The following is a 13,380-nucleotide window of genomic DNA, read 5'->3' as shown; positions in this document are numbered from 1 at the left end:
TCCTCAATCTCTCAAAAAGCAGGCTCAAAACCAGAGGTGATCGAGCCTTTTGTGTAGCTGCCCACAATCTGTGGAACAACCTGCCAATCCATATCAGAACCGCCCCAACTCTTTAAATCATTGATAAAAACACATCTCTTTCCTTTGGCCTTTCCTTCGAGTTAAGTCATTATCCTTGGTGATTTTAATATCATTATACATCATATACTGTATATGCTAATTAATGTTTTATTGCTGTTGATTGACTTTGTAATTACTGTTTTATAGTTGTTATTTTTACCCTGTAAAGCACCTTGGTGGTTGCTTTAAGTGTGCTATATAAATAAAATTGATTTTGATATTGATATTAATTTTGGGTAGCCTAGTGCGTACCGGTGCTTACCGACCCACTTCAAGCGCTGATTAGGCTATAAGTAAAGCTTTTGCAGCTCAATGAATACAATCATCTCAACATAAAGATATAAAAAGTGATTTAATTTTGGGTGAATGCATGTTGGATCTCGCATTTATGCTTCAAAAAAGCTAATTCCCTGTTTCTCAAATATTATTTTTTGTGCAGGCCTAAAAGCAGGTTGAACTGCTTTTCTAACAGTGGATGTTGAAGTGATTTTATTAGCTCATATTTATAAGAATAGATCAATCAAATGTTATATGTGTGACTGCCAACAAACTTGCTTATAATTACAACAACTATTGAAGCATCAGATCAGTAATCTGTAATTATCTGTAATGGATTACAAGTTGAAAGTACCTGGGGGTCTCTGCCTATAAATCCGTCTTGATGCTCGCAGTCTCTGTGCTGGCGGTGATAAGGGTTAAGCTGTATTGAAGCCGGATGGATGCAGAGATCAAAGTCAGCGGTCAGAGCTTCAGAAAAAACCCACAAGTCGTGCTCTTGAGATAAAATACTCGAGGTTCCTGTGTGGCCTCAACCAGCCTGAGGGCTAGGAGGCTTCAGGTACAACCCCCCTGTTTCTGGGGCAAGTTGAGGTGTTGATTGAGTCAATCAGCAAGACCTCAGAGGGGTGAGGATGTTACAGCAGCAGAGGTCTCTCTTCCCCTCCTGTAGATTTAATATCTTTATCTTTAATATTTCTTTAAGGATTCCACAATGGTGTCTGTGGTTGACAGCAGTGTTCTTTTGTACTTAATTTAACAGGGTATAGGGAACCAAAATGTGCAGGTAGCACATTACTGTAATGACTAGACATATGTTACATGTGGAAACCCGGGCCTCCGCTCTTCTGGTTTCAGGCTTTCCATCAGATTTCTTCTGTCTGTCTCTAACCTGGCTACAGGGATTTGCTCCCATTCAGCTGCAAGATCATTTGGGAAGTCCAACACTGATATTAGGTGATAAGGTCTGGCTCAGAGTTGGCGTTCCAGCTCATCCCAAAGATGGTTGTGGCTTTGAAATTAATCGCCCATAAAGTGTCAGAAAACAGACGAAAAAAAACGCAGCTTGCTTGCTATCACACAAGACTAAGAAGAGCAGCAAATCCTCACATTTGAAAGGCTGAACCAGAGAATATTATAACTTTTGCCTAAAAGATTATCTAAACAATTAATCAGTTATTAAAATCGAAGAATGGTGCCTCCAACAGAGTTTCAGTATTGCAGTTCCTCTGTGCTGCATCGACCTTGCAGACAGTGCTTGCTCTGTCTCTGCTTTTAACTGCTTCATCATCTTTTAGCATATCTCTTCTCCCTCTGTGTAAATATCATCCTTGAGTCTTGAGTCTTGCGTCTTGTCTAGTCGCTTCTCCTTCAAGGTCTTTGTGACACAGTGGAGTTTTTTTTTTTTGATCCATATATTCTTTACATTTGCTTGCACTTTATTTACAGTACATAATATTGTCTTTGTAACATCTTATAAAGACACTTTATGTTGTTTTTTCCTTTTATTTGTCACCTATCTGAATGTGAGGCTCAATAATTACAGTTAATTAGACGTACTTTCGACACTACAGTTCCTAATATTTCTATATTTCATCTTTCTGTGGAGTTACACTGGAGTCTTACTTTAGTACTCAGTAGCGACTTACCACACTTAATTAAGTCTTTTAATGTCCAAACATATAAAATTGCTATAGGAGCTAGCACTGTAGTTCTGCTGCGAAATATCTGATATTGTATTATACTCTCTATCTCTACCTGTCAATCACCATCATCATCAGAATAAATTGGACGTTTCACCAATACTGTTATAGATTTATTTCTATCTCGGCCCCACCATGCCGAACAGCATTGAACAGCCTCAGTTATTGATCTGCAGGCCTATTAAAACCTCCTTGGGAACGTCATCCATTTTTTTATAAGACCTTTTTCAAACCATAAAATCAATTCCTTCTGCCAGAAGAAAAAAACATGCGTCTCATTGTTGAGGACAAGGATGAGTACAAATCAGATGGGATGATTTATAATGATAATTAATTAATTTCCCCTTGTTAATCTGATAGTGATTTAATACATAATTTACACATATTTAGAGTCCTGTTTTAAGGATTTGGTTGCTGACTGGAGACTGTGAGTGTTAATTCTAATCATACTGACAGGCTTTAAGGATGAGCAACAGGAGGTCTTAGGTTGTATTTAACTCTGTGATCACCAGCTGTATGTTCATGTATTTCCCCTGTTTGACTTTTCTTGGTTCAGGAGCCTTTATCTTTACTAACAGCTACAGAAAATATCTTCTTTAATGCCAGATCTAACCAAAGGGCTGCAGAAATGTCAGGCAGCCAGCGGCCATTAAACACACGCACACGCGCACACACACACACACACACACACATATATTTTTTTACATCTATCTTCATGTCTTGCAAAATGATGTATGACGGTTGTCAGCTGTACCGCCTTTGTACTTTAATATATTGAGGGTACTATGACCTTTGACCTTGTCACACACATATACATGCACACATGCACCGTTGTAGATTATGGCCCTTCATATAAATTAAATTCTAAATATTTCACTCATCAGGTATAGCTTTAAACTTTCAGACAGCACAATAAAATGTGTTCAAAAGTAACTTTTACGTATGAAAACCTATTATTTCTCTATGCAACAGCCATCAAAACTGAGGTTTCAATGTTTTATGTGACAGCTTCCAAATAAGCCAATTTGCTTATAGACTACAACCTGCATGCAAAGTTACCAAAATGTAATTTGACTGTGAAAAAGTTGAAATAGGAATCTTATGTTAAGAAATAAATCTTTTAAAAGTAAAAATTAGTTTTTGAGTTTAAAGTTAAAAAAATAAAATAAAAACTTAAATGAATACAAATTCCAGCAGCAGTACATAACGGTCATATTTATTAAAATATGGACAATTACAGTTTACGCAGAGAACACAACAGTCTACTAGATATCGTTATATTAATCACTAATATATGTTATGAAAAACCTAAAAATGGTGTGACACACTCATATCAAATATGCCTCAAATAAGCAGAAAAAAATTAAAATTGGTTGAATTCTTAGTTTGGCTCTTCACCTGCCAAACATATAAAAATAATATAAAGTAGGACTGTAAATTAATTTATCCTTTCTTGGAGACAGCAATAAAATTGGTCCGTTTGATCACAATTATCGAGAATTCAAATTCTCATTTTCTTTTTATTCATTTTTTTGAGGAAAATGTGGTTTAACTCATTATTAGATTTTAAAATGTGTTTTTATGCAATGCACAGATGTCAGGAATGTCTTTTGGGATAAAGCAAGTCCAACAGTGCCATTGCAGAGAAAATACATCCTTATTTGTGTGCCCTTATGTCTCTAAAATGGCAGCGTGTCGAGGAATAACTTATCTATTATTGCAGGCGGGGGCACCAAATCCTCCAGCTTCAAATAGAAAATCCTCTGCAGGCCTTGGATGCACAGTGTGCGGAGTTCACGCAGCTTTTCTAAAAGTCTGGACAAGTGGTTGGACCAACAGTTTGAGCCTCCATCGCCGTCCTTCAAGCACTTTACGATGTTGTTCTGCAGCTCCTCCACTTTCTTTGGCTCCTTTAGTCCATGCCGCTCTGCAGTAAATCCGTAAAGCAGATTTCAAACAAAGATATTAGATAGTAAATAATGAGGCTAACTACTCCCTAAACATTGGCATTTCTTTAATTTTAAAGAAATAGTTGTAGGCTATTGGTGAGGGATTATTCATGTTTCTAATGCTGTATACACTGTGAGCTCTTATTTCAAACATTTTCAGTCATACATTTACAGGCATTTAATAGAAAAACAAAACTAGCCTGACACAAAACGTTTTATCTGTCCATCTATCTGGAAATTTCAGCCATTTATCCATGACGTTTTGCTATGTTACACCTTTATTGATTAGCCTACTTTTAGCTAACTTTTGAAACTGCTCCATCACCGTAGCTACCTTTTATCCATTAGCTAACCATTTCAACCTTTAATCTATTGCCTTTAGTTAACTTTTCTAACCATTTATCCATCACATTTAGCTAACTTTTATCCATTACTGTTTGCCATTTCAACCATTCATCTCTTACTTTTGGCTAACTATTCCAACTGTTTATCCATCACATTTCTCTAACTTTTATCCATTATTTTTAGCTAACTATTCCAACTGTTTATCTCTCATTTATAGTTAACCTTCATCCATTACTTTTAGCTAATGATTCCAGCCTGTTATGTATAACCTTTTGCTAACTTTTATCCATTACTTTTAACTAACCAATGTTATTTCAACTATTTATCCATTACTTATAACATACTTTTATCTATTACTGTTAGCTACCTATTTCAACCAAGACCTCTATGCTAGCTTGCTAACTAGCTTGCATTATGCACTCTAAATCATAACATAGAGGCTAGCGCTACAGCCATTAAATCCTGGAAAATGAATGCAGCATCAGTAGGAAATTATGCTCTGTATAGACAGAAATCATGAGGTGAGAACATATGTATTTTTGAGCATCTCACCAGTGACCAGGGCGAGGGTGCATATGCAAGAGAAGGTGGATACATCCAGGTTCATCCTTTTCAGATTAGCAGAGAATTCAACAATGCTGTCAATCCACTCCCCAAAGCCCCGCAGGCACTGGAGCCGGTGCCACACCGACCCGTCGCAGAAGATCAACTTCCCCTCCTCTGGGTTGGATCTGAAACAGTATGACAGCTTATGCTAAAAGTATAAAGCTGAAAGGCAGAGGTGACTATAAACTGGTTACACTTTTCAGATAGGTTCAAAGAAACCTCTCCAAATGAGGTCTCTCCAGCTGTTTACCCATTGTTCATTCATGCCAAAAAGTGCTAAAATAACAAATCCATTTACAGATTTTGCTGTGTTTATTGGCAGATCCATCAACAAACTTAAATGCTGTGGACTGACTAATTGGGGTGCATTGTCCAAATTTACTGATTGAATGGAAATGTCATGTCAGACAGATGAGTCCCTTTGTGTGCTCTTTACCTGTAAGACAGCCGTAAAACAAAGAGCTCAAGGAAAGCCGAGTAGAAGAGGAGGTCTTGGTCGTGTTTGGGCAGGGATGTAAAGCCTGGGATCTTCTGTGCCCAACCTCGAATCACCTCCATTGATCTGGTCAGGAGGTCATAAAACTGCCGCACATTCTGAGCGTCGTCTCCTAGTGGGCTTCCTGGACTCTCCTTTACCTAGTGAAAGGTCATCAGTGGGGTTAAGTAGAAAGATAGAAAATACAGCTCTAATATGACCTTATTTTGTGTCTACTTAAAAATGTATTTGTTTGAAAACTACATCACACTTCACTTAATGGTAAAGCAATTAAACGATGCCAACACTTCTTACTTTAAAGTAGTCAAGGAGAGAAAGTGGAGGGTTTGATTCCACATGCGCCCTGATGAGGGCATTCAAGAGGGTGCTAACTGGTGAAGACGAGTCCGGAACAGTTTTAGGTTTGGATGGCAGGCGACCCCTTCGACCTTTCAGACCATCTGTCCTCACCACTGCAGAACATGAGAAGAAACACAAGTCACTTTTCAGGGGTTTTTTCCTGTTGAAATCAGTTGAATTGGAATTACCACTACCTGACCACTAAAGTCAAATATAAAATGTAGTTTTAAGATTTATTGGTTTACCTTCTTTGACCATTCCCACGGCAAGGCACTTCTGGAAGCGACAATATTGGCATCGGTTCCTCCTGCGTTTGTCCACATGGCAGCTTTTGGCAGCCAAACACACGTACTTGGCTTGTTTTTGTACCGTACGCTGCATGGAGATAGAAAAAGATTTATATTTTTCACAAAATAAAGTTGAAAAAGAAAATACTAGAGCTCAAATAAGAATTGGCGTTTAAACTAATGCCTATCAGCCTGATTTCTGTTCTGAACCTCATTCCCTTCATCTCCTCTTGTCTATTTATTATGATAAAAAGGTTTTTTTGTTAAGCTGCATGAAACTTTACTGACTCAAAGAAACCAAAGACTAGGCTTATGTGTTGTAGTATTATATTGCTCTGAAAACCTCTCCAAATATTCCACTATAAGACAAACCACAATGACACCATTAAAACCATAAAACTGCATCCAGAATCATCTGGGTATCTGAAAGAGAATCCTTTTTGGACATATTCTTTGCCGCACTACTTTAAAGTGCATCTTGAAGAGCATTAAAGCACAACATTGGTCTCCGTAGAACCAAAATCATGGTGTAGAACAGTTCTCAAAAAGTAATATATATGGCAACAATTGGGGCTTTCTAAATGCGGTAGAGATGGCCTAATCGGGTGGTATGGAGAACCTCTTTAGAAGGATTCATCATGCCAAAACTGTTTTTGGTAGCTTAGGACCATTTTTCTTAAGACTAATGTAAAAAGCCTTAAATGGTCCTTTAAAAATGATCAGCAGCGCTCCTGCTCCTGTGGGCCATCTGAGGCAGTATAAGGCATTCAGAAGGCGACAGGGCAGTCTGGGTAAATACAGGGTCGTGGTCATTCATAATTCGGAGAATCGCCCCTGGGAATCTCCTTCTGAGAAAAGAAGGGGAAGTTTTTAATTCATGGCACGTTGGTGGCCATTTTCATACAAGACATTTGCCCCTAACAGGCATGTGTCAAGAGATCAAAACGTGTGTCTGAAGTCTAATATCCAATTTAGGAGGCTGGTCAGGGGTCCCAGTGGAATGTTTACATTATAGCTTAATACTCATAAGTTAGCATTTATTTAGGCTGCAGTGTGGCCATGCCATGTTTTCCAAAAAAAGTGAAAAGTGAATACATCCATTTTAAAAAGTCTGTTATGATCACATTGAAATGAAAGATACTTTCATTTGTGACATGTACTTCTGCTGCCTTACAACTGTATTAATTTAACCTAAATTGTTCAGCATAATAAATAGCCTATGCCTGCATCGTGTAAGGCCATCAGCTGCCTGCAAATATCCATTTTGAAATTGCAGTTTCCAATGCAGCTTAAAAATAAAGTTGCATTGAGAACAAACCTTGAAGAAACCCTTGCAGCCTTCGCAAGTGCGCACTCCGTAGTGCTGGCAGGCTGCGTTATCACCGCACACTGCGCACAACCCCTCCGCGCTCAGTGGTGCTCGGTTGGGAGCACAAGAAGTTTGGTAGTCCATAAAGTGGTGGCCGTGGGCGAGCTGGAGAGGGTGAGGAAATCCCACTCCGGGCTGCTTTCCGAGGCAGAGGAGCCCAAAGTTCCAGGGTTGTCTAGCGGCTGGTTCTCCCCGGCTGCGTCCAGGTTCAAGGGCACATGGAGAGATCGGTCATATTTAATTTGGCAACTGGACAAGCTCTGACCGCCGTGTTGCGCTTGTTTGAGGGAAAACAGGGAGAATCTGGATAGAGTGTTTTTCCTGTGCGCCGCCGCCAAATAGTCTTGTCGAAAATTGTACAGAGAGCTTGAGTCCTCCCATATGTGTCCAGTTAGAGGTTGGAAGTTGGATGTGATGGGGGTGTGCGGCGATGGAGACCGGTAATAATAAACAGACCCTGGGGAGGAGAGCAGCTCGTCGGACTGGTGCGGGTGATGCTGATTCGGCTGATACCGCGGACACCCGTGCGCATCCTCCACCTTGACGCACGGAAGCTCCCCCTGCACCGGCATTTGGAAGAGACACGGGGGCTTCACGTCGTACCCGCAGCCATAAGTGTCACCCAAAGGGCTAAAAGTAGGACCCGACGTTGCAGCTGAGATTTCACTGTTTGTGAGGTCCATGCTGAACTTGACAAACTCCGGGGTGAGGAAGTCGCCGCTGCGCTCTCCGCTGGAGCTCTGAGAGGCCGGGCTGGCTCCTTGTGGAGAGGAGCCGCACTGGGTCTGGATACACGGCATGGCCCCTGCAAACATAGGGAAAAGGCAGTCAGTCCAAAATGGACAAAGCAGGCAACTACATAGGCTATCACATTGCGTTCAAATGTTTTCTCGTGATTATTTTACAAACCCATTGGAAAGAAATTGCGCGCGCTATCTTAAGGGCGCAGAAATCCCCATTTATCTAAAGACAGTATGACCGTAAGACTATCATACATCCGACTTAAACGGGAAATATTTTCTAGTGTGCACTAGAAAACTAACTAATCGCATAGAGGGATGCATAGAGACCAAACTTTATTACCTTAAAACTTTAGTTGTCTTAATTTCCAGAGGATGTTATAGCTGCTAGATTGTGTCTAGAATGAAACAAAAAACAAAAACAAACATGGCATCACTTAGACTGACATGCAGCCATTGGCTTCATTATAAATTAGTGCAGAAAAAGTATAATAGGCCAATGCAATACCTCAGACCTCCATCCAGTGCAGGAAGACAGTGACAAGTAATCCCATCTCTGTTGCGTGTTGCTTGCAGATCTTTTAATTCTTTAGCTCCCACCAGAAAAGTCCACTCGCTGTCTGGAGAGCAAAGGAAATGACTGTTCACTTCTCCCACTCTTGGCTTGCAGATTGGCTGCCAATGCCACCGACAATGTGCTTTTGTTTATGTGGTGCGCACCCGTGTGCCAAACCGTATTACGCACAGGCCACAGAGGGGCGGGGAAGTGTGTGTGAATGTGAGTGAGCCATTGACTGGTCTGGGCACAGAAAATGGTTCATGTAATTTGGAAATAATGCTTGTGGCTCACTTTCTTGCATCATATGTAACGAATTTTATTGCGATTTTTAAAATAAACTATCAAAACTGAGGGTTGCTACACAAAGCAAATGTTTTTTGGTATTGATGGGGAACGATAAGCACCATCTTCATCAGCTGATCTTTAATCTGTGGTTGAACATAAATTGAAGAGCATCATTTTACATCTTAAAACACACGTAGGCCTATTTATATTTTTCCTCCATGCCTCCTCCTGTGCTGAAAGACAGAGAAAACGACAGCTGGTGGCACTTCTTTCTCTTTATTATTATCCTGAAGGAGGAGGATGGAGGGGAGACCGGCGTTGTGTAATCTTACACTCACGTTACGTCAACAACATGGGACCGCCTCTCCTCAAACGCTATTGGACGAGCCTATCCAAATGCTGCGTTTCGATTGGCTGTCCGCGGCGTCACTCCAAGCTGCTCGGCTTCCTGGTTGTAGCTGTCAAACACAGGCCACGGTTTGGATAGCAACCGATGTCATCAGTCGCCGCCCTGCATCGCCCCGAGCGAGTATTATCTTGCTAGAAAACAAGAAATCCTGTAAGTGTTTTGTATCACGGCGTGTTTTTTTGATTTTAGAATGTATATAACGAATGGTTAACCCTGTGATTTTTGGCGCTGAGCCAAAAAGCAGAGCAACATCTGCGAGTTGTTCTTTGCTAACTACAACGAAAGAATAACCTCTTCTCCTCAGTTGTTTTAGCTAAGGACCTCACCAAGTTAAAGTGTGTATTTTGGTTATTTAAAACCATAAAAAAAGCTTAAATTTTCTACAACGTTATCCTCTTCCTGTGGAGGTGTATAACTCGTCTTTTTTGTAGCATAACTAAAGAGCTTATTCGTGACTGTTAATACGAAGGTCGTTGCTGGTTTTCCTCAAACTGAGCTGACATTTTAATCCACAGCAAGATGTCAGTTTAAAATAAAAGCGACTTCCTCCTGTGTGGTGATAGACAACCGTACGACCTGACATCTTAAATCCATATACTAACGTTACTGTTTAAACGTTAAAAGCAAACCTGCTGTGTGGGATTTGTCACTACTACAAAGGGCTATCCTCCACAGGCCTAAAAAAGAGAAAAATGTCAATGGACCATCGCCATGTGTTTCTACAAAAAACAGCCTACATTACAGACAGGAACCCTCCCCTCCTCTGCTGACTCATAATGAGTCTGCATGTTGATGTAAGTTAAATTGGGTGTGATTTCCCAAAGTGTGAAGGAGGAGGAAAAGTTACATGTTCTACTTATGTCGCTGGCTTCGACAGTTTTCACTAAAAAGCAGCATGTGAGAGGTTGTGAAAGCCCTTGATATGCCACAGAGAAGATTTTGATAGTATGGGGTTTTGAAGGCCAATACACAAAGTAAGGCTGGATATTGATTAAAATTTTCAGTACAAGTGCTGATATAAGAGTATACCAACATTGTAGTTTTAACTAAAGAAGCCAAATCTAATATCTAATATCAAAGGAGAATCACCAGAGCCAAAATGATCAGAATTGAAAAAAAACCCAACAACCTTTCAAATCCTCTCCGAATGCGTTTTAATAGCCATTTATCAAACAACTGTTGAGCAAGCAAAACATAGACTTAAATACAACGTCTTGACTTTCAAACCAGCTGCTACGTCCCGCTATGAAGCTCGCGCTAATGACTTCCTGTTTTCTCACAATATACAAGCCGTTTGTGCTTCAGTATGTGACCTATCAGATTCTGTGACCCAAATGGGAAGTTAAGCGCCAGAGGCTTTGTTGACGATGTGAAGTGGCTGCAGTTTGGTTAGGTTTAGGTACTAAAAGTAGGGTTATGGTTATAAAAAAATCAGCGTATGGGTTTAGTCACATAATCCGATAGGTCACAGATTGTGGTGTTACACTGGTATTCACCGGTATTGTCACTTTTACATTTTACTATTCGGCGTGACGGTCATCGGGAGCCTTTCATCCAGCCATGTGCGTCGTCAAAGTCACTTTTCATGAACCGACCAATCACAGCCAGGAGTCGGCGGGACATTAAAAAAAACTTGAGGCACTACCATACAGTCTATGGGCACTACCTTTTATATATAGTCTATGGGCACTACAGCAAACTTTAGAAATGTTGAACTCATTGTTCTGTATGCACAGTTTTTATTACTGGCAAGTTAGAAATTTGCATAAACAAATCAGAGACTAACCACCATGTAGAGCATTTTTCTTGCACAATAATTTAATGACTAAAAACAACCCACAAAAATAAAACTGCTGTTTTGTCTGGAATTAAAGGGGCATTTTGTAGATGTCAGCGGCCACTAGCGGTGCGGTTTTAAGATTGCAACCAGGCGTGTGCTCGTACGCGTGCTTGCTTGAACTCGAGCGAGCATAATTCAAAATAACCGCTTTCAAACAGAAATCCTCCAATAAACGCAGAAACACCAGCATGCAGTCTGTGGCTTTTCAGACATGTTCAAAGTTCCCTGCTCAGAGGCAGCTCAACACCGGCTTCGTACCTTTCTTACAGCGCAGCGAGACACCGGCATATTGACACAGTAGGCCTACATCGGCTATAGAGACATAGGCCTACAGACAGGGTGACGGCTTCACACAACATGCTGGAAACTCGGGTAAACTCCCACTGCAACATTACAATAATATTGAGGTTGAACTAATCCATGCTCCTTTCATGATAACTGTACTTTTACTGCATTTAGCCGACATGCTACAGGGCCCTACGGTGCGACCATTTTGCTGGCATAACGTTAACATTATGCCACTAAAAATCGATATGTGCAAACCGGAAAAATGACTTAAGAGCACAATGTGCTGTTTTACTGAAGTTATTGTAATACTGTTCAGTAATCTTGTTTACATTAGGTGTGGGTTGTGTGGGTGCTGCTAGTTAAGTTGTGATGACATCTATTTCAATATTTTAAAAAGCTCCGACAAATTTTTAAGACCAATGCTGAGTGTACCTATCCAAGGGTCCTAACTTCCATAGTCCTCTAATGGTTTCACAGTTGACAAAAAGAGAAGGAGCAAACACGTATAAATATGTGTATAATAAATAGTTTGTTAAAATCTGTGTTACTTGAACATCTTTCACTGTGCTCCTAAAGTGCTTCTTGGGGGGAAACGTTAGCGTAGAGCCCTGTGCTAAAGCGTTGGCTCGCTTGCTGCTTTTCAGTAACTAGTTTACTATCTGTGTATCTTTCACCGGAGACTCAGCAATGTAAACACAGCTACATGTATTGGATGATAATGAAACGGGCTTCAATACATAAAACTTTATTGCTGTTTTGTATCCTTACGTGGAGTCGATGTTTTGCTGTGAGCTGGTTGTTTTATGGTGTTAGTGGACTGCATGTCGTTAACTGAGGTGTTGGCACTGTAGTCTGAGAGAGGCTCGGGAGCGCGCACAGGGCTGAATCCGAACTGGAACAAAGATGTGCTTCATTTCTAAGTGAGTTTTGAGCCCATTGACAATAATTGGAGTAATTTCATTGAAAAACTACATTATATATTTACATTTACTCATTTGACGCTTTTATCCAAAGCGACTCACATTTGAGGAACAACATTACATTGTTTAAGAGTACTGAGAATTTTATTTTTACACTGTGAAAAATTTTAGTCAGTATATATCCTGGTCACAATTTTAAAAATCTTGTTTTAATAGTTTGTTTAGGTTATGCCTTCATGTTAAAAATCTCGACCTAAAAATTCAGTATGTGCGGGCTACAGAACTTCTGCTTCTTTTATTAAAGAAAAAAGGGATTTTGTAGAAAAACGCGTTAATATGACTTATTATACTAATTAATTGAGAAAAATATAATTTTTATATCTGTACTGAACCTCAGGTATCAGAACTACCCTGATCTAAACCAAAAACTGTCTGTGTACCAAAAAAACACACCAAGGCTTGATATTTAGCCCCGACAGAAAAGGATCATTCATATAACTAGCCATATTACAGTATTAATGTCTTATTCACGTTTTTTTCTTGTTTCCTTTTTGTCAGTGTAGAATAGCCTTTAAAATGCCGACTATCACAAGACATTAAAACTCTCTGTCGTGCACACTCAATGACTATATATTTATATATCAGTCATAGACTGTAGCATTTAATGCAGTGTATGATATAAGTTCAGTGGAGAAGATGTTATACCGCCTTCATAACAGGTAATAAAAGAGGCTTAATTGTCTAAACCAAGGTACATTTAGTAATCAGATATCCCACAATCCTGCTCTGCAGTTTTATAGTCTTGCAGTTCAACGGTTGTATTAAGTGACATACTATTTATTATTTGGT

At 39.8% G+C, this 13,380-nt stretch overlaps 1 protein-coding gene and 1 pseudogene across 4 annotated transcripts in view; one reads left to right on the top strand and one right to left on the bottom strand.

Annotated features, from left to right (window-relative positions):
* Window positions 1–3,299: 3,299 nt before the first annotated feature.
* Window positions 3,300–9,018, bottom strand: LOC119905022 (annotated as a pseudogene).
* A 464-nt stretch (window positions 9,019–9,482) lies between these two features.
* The window catches only part of gpd2 (glycerol-3-phosphate dehydrogenase 2 (mitochondrial)), a 29,121-nt gene continuing 25,223 nt past the window's right edge, over window positions 9,483–13,380 (top strand). For 2 of the 4 annotated variants that reach the window (XM_038721694.1, XM_038721676.1), the window contains exon 1: window positions 9,483–9,633. The gene's annotated coding sequence lies outside the window, so the exon portion shown is untranslated. The remainder of the gene's footprint in view (window positions 9,634–13,380) is intronic. The other 2 variants (XM_038721686.1, XM_038721665.1) reach the window with 2 other exon arrangements.

This window comes from Micropterus salmoides, unplaced genomic scaffold, assembly GCF_014851395.1.
Source record: "Micropterus salmoides isolate LMB-PRFRI ecotype aquatic unplaced genomic scaffold, ASM1485139v1 Ms_hic_scaffold_1, whole genome shotgun sequence".
NCBI classification, from domain to species: domain Eukaryota; kingdom Metazoa; phylum Chordata; class Actinopteri; order Centrarchiformes; family Centrarchidae; genus Micropterus; species Micropterus salmoides.
This window is presented reverse-complemented; position numbering and strand designations above follow the sequence as displayed.